Source organism: Tupaia chinensis, unplaced genomic scaffold, assembly GCF_000334495.1.
Source record: "Tupaia chinensis unplaced genomic scaffold, TupChi_1.0 Scaffold139757_1, whole genome shotgun sequence".
NCBI lineage: Eukaryota > Metazoa > Chordata > Mammalia > Scandentia > Tupaiidae > Tupaia > Tupaia belangeri.
The window spans coordinates 2,043,242-2,046,760 of NW_006199637.1; the positions used below are offsets into that span (position 1 = coordinate 2,043,242).

The window sequence follows — 3,519 nt, forward strand, 5'->3', positions numbered from 1 at the left end:
TTTTTGGAGAGGTTTTCGCTATAGGGCATGTGCACTCGCCAGACAGACAGAGAGAGACATAGAGACAGAAAGCGAGAAATCACCCCCCAGGGGGGAGGGTCACGCCACAATCCCTTCTCCTCCATTTTCCTCTCGGGATCTTGGGCACACACGCACATGTGCTGGGCGTGAGATTTAAGCCACTGGGTCTGAGACGCGAACCACGGTCGACTACGTGGGAGTCCAGCAACATAGCCATTACGCTAACTGCTGGTTCCCCTCAACCACGGTTTGAGTCCTGGACTCGGTGGCTTAAACTCATGCCGGGCACGTGTGCGTGTGTCCCCAAGATCCCGAGAGGAGAATGGAGGAGAAGGGATTGCGGCGAGGCCATCTCCCTTGGGGGGTGATTTCTTGCTTTCTGTCTTGCTCTCTCTCTCTCTGTCTTTCTGGTGAGAGCACAGGCCCTGTAGCAAAAATCTCTCAAAAAATAAAAAAATTTAAAAAAAAAAGAAGAGAAAAACTGTCCAGGGTAGATTGAACTCTTTCTTCTGACTCTCCTATATCAGAAGACAGAAACGTGGGCCATAAAGCCTATAGTTTTCTACTCCCCATTTTATAAAAATGCCTCATATTTTAATAGAGCTGACAAATTCCAACATGGATATTTTCTTTTCTTCTTTTTTCCTCTCATGTCTAGTTTTATTATTTGAAATTTAATCCTTGTTTTTACAAAGTATCTTACATCTGGGAAAGAAGAGAGGAGACTCTCCAGGGAGAGTACACTTTCCCTCAACCCCCAGAGGGAGCATTCTTAAGGAAGCAAATGATAAAACTAGACAGAGAATCTGATCTCTGTGCTTATTTATTATTGGAGTGAGTTTAGAGAGAGAGTGACAGACCTCTCTAAAAGCAAGTAAAAGAACTCCTTATATGATTTGTTTGGGATTAAGAGAAATAATAAAAAGTTAGGGGCTGGGCCAGCAGGTGGGGTGGTAGTTAAGAAACTGGATTCCGTGCTCGCTTTGGCAGCACATATACTAAAATTGGAACGATACAGAGAAGATTAGCATGGCCCCAGCGCAAGGATGACACGCAAATTCGTGAAGTGTTCCACATTTTTTTCAAACTCTAAATAAAAATGACCTTTTATACTGACAAAAAGAAAAAAAAAAAAGATACTGGATTCCACATGGTCAACTTTAAGGTTGGAGTCCCAGAGCAGTGGCTTGAAAAAAAAGGGAAAAAAAAGGGGGCTGGGGATTGTAGGTGGTGTGGTGGTTAAGAGCGCCCAACTACCACATGGCTGACCATGGTTCGAGTCCTGGACCTGGCGGCTTGCTCTCTCTCAGTCTCTCTTTGGTCAAAATTGAAAAATATTGATAATAAATAATTTTTTTAAAGTTAGGGGCCAATAGGTGGCATGTAGGTTAAGGTGTCTAGATCTTACATGGATGATTGCACAGTTTGAGTCCTGGACCCAGAGGCTTGAAAAATATGCTGGGCACATGTGCATGTGTATCTAAGATCCCAAGAGGAGAATGGAGATAAAGGGATTGCAGTGTAACCATCCCCTTGTGAAGTGATTTCTCACTTTCTCTCTCTCTCTCTCTCTCAGGAGTTCATGCACCCTACAACAACCAAACAAACCAATGCATTAAAAAAAAAAAAAAGTAGCAAGAGCTCTAAACTGGGTATCATTAAAAAGAAAATCGGGATCAGCAGTTAGCATAATGGCTATGTCATTGGGCTCCCATGTAGTCGACCGCAGTTCGCATCAGTGGCTTAAAACTCACGCCGAGCGCATGTGTGTGCGTGCCCAAGATCCCAAGAGGAGAACAGAGGAGAAGGGATTTTGATGTGGCCATCCCCCCTGGGGGGTGATTTCTCACTTTCTGTCTCTCTGTCTCTCTCTGTCTGGTGAGCGCATGCGCCCTATAGTGAAAACCTCTCCCCCGACCAAAAAAAAAGAGAATCAATCAGTTCACCGAGAACACAGCATAAAGACACAGAATATAAATAGTTTCAGAGAAAGGAGGACAGGATCAGCTTCATAGCACAGTGGTTAAGAACTGTTCATTGGGATCAGAACGTAAGGTGTGGTGGTTAAGGTGTTGGATACTTCCACATGGCTGACCATGGTTTGATGCCCGGACCTTGAAGCTTGCTTTCACTTGCTCTCTCTCTCTGGTCAAATTAAATGAATGAGTAAATAAAATTAAATAATTTTTTTGAGAGGTTTTTGCTATAGGGCGCGTGAGCTCGCCAAACAGACAGAGAGAGACAGAGAGACAGAAAGCGAGAAATCACCCCCCAGGGGGGATGACCACACTGCAATCCCTTCTCCTCCGTTCTTCTCTTGGGATCTTGGGCACGCACGCACACGTTCCTGGTGTGAGTTTAAGCCACCCGGTCCGGGACGTGAACCACAGTCGACTACGTGGGAGTCCAGCGACATAGCCATTATGCCAAATGCTGGTTCTCATCCTTACATGTTTTTCACATTGGTAGGTCTGGGACTCTAACTGTGCAGTCAGCCATGTAGGATCCAGCTGCCTTAACCGTCCACATTTGGCTCTTCTTATTCTTAGAACAACCAAAAGAGGAGGAGCAGAAAAAGAAGGGTGACCAGCCATCAGCTGTCGCTGAACTCCCATGTGAGTTGACCATGGTTTGAGTCTCGGACCCGGTGGCTTAAACTCACTCTGAGCACATGTGCATGCATGCCAAAGATCCATAAAGAAGAATGGAGGAGAAGGGATTGTGGAGTGGTCATCCCCCCGGGTGGTGATTTCTTGCTTTCTGTCTTTGTCTTTCTAGCAAGTGCAGTGCTGCATAGCAAAAAACTCTCAAAGAAAAAAATAAAATTCTGACATTGGGGGCCTGCAGATGGCATAGTGGTTAGTCACTGCACTCCTACATGGCTGACCGCGGTTCAAGTCCTGGACTCAGTAGCTTGAAAATAATGCTGGGCTCGTGTGTATGTATGCCCAAGATACCAGGAGGAAAATGGAAGAGAAGGAATTGCAATGTGGCCACCCCCCTGGGGTGATTTCTCACTTTCCCTATTCTCTCTCCAGCGAGCCCACAGGACCTATGGCAAAAGTCTCTAAAAAAAAAAAAAAAAGCCAAAAAAACCAATTCTGACACTCCCTAAAACGGACTCTGCACACAAAGACTAGACCATGGATGACAATGAAATTCAAATTACCCATCTTGGCGCTTAATAGCCATCTCTATGGTATCTATTTGACACTACTGTTTAGCCTCATTCTCTAATGAGGGGAGCGGCTTCCTCAAAAATCCTAATGTTTACACTCCATTCCCTCCTGGCATAACTCAGTCCTGAGATGTCCTGAGAGTCTAAATCCTTTCACTCCTGTGTTCTTTCTCACCCAGCGCAGAATGAGGCCATTCCAACATTTCTACAATGTATCGACTGACTCCAATTATGTCACAAATTATGCCCAATTCAGTTTTCCTCGCCAGAAGAGACGCTCACAGCCTTTTCGCAGGGGCCCCGCAAGGCCTGGCCAAGTA

General features: G+C 45.4%; 1 non-coding gene across 1 annotated transcript; it reads left to right on the top strand.

Moving 5' to 3' along the window:
* The first annotated feature begins 995 nt into the window (after positions 1–995).
* LOC114004723 (U6 spliceosomal RNA) lies at positions 996–1,102 on the top strand. Its single transcript, XR_003546795.1, has one exon. It is a non-coding gene; the product is annotated as a U6 spliceosomal RNA (small nuclear RNA).
* Positions 1,103–3,519: the final 2,417 nt, after the last annotated feature.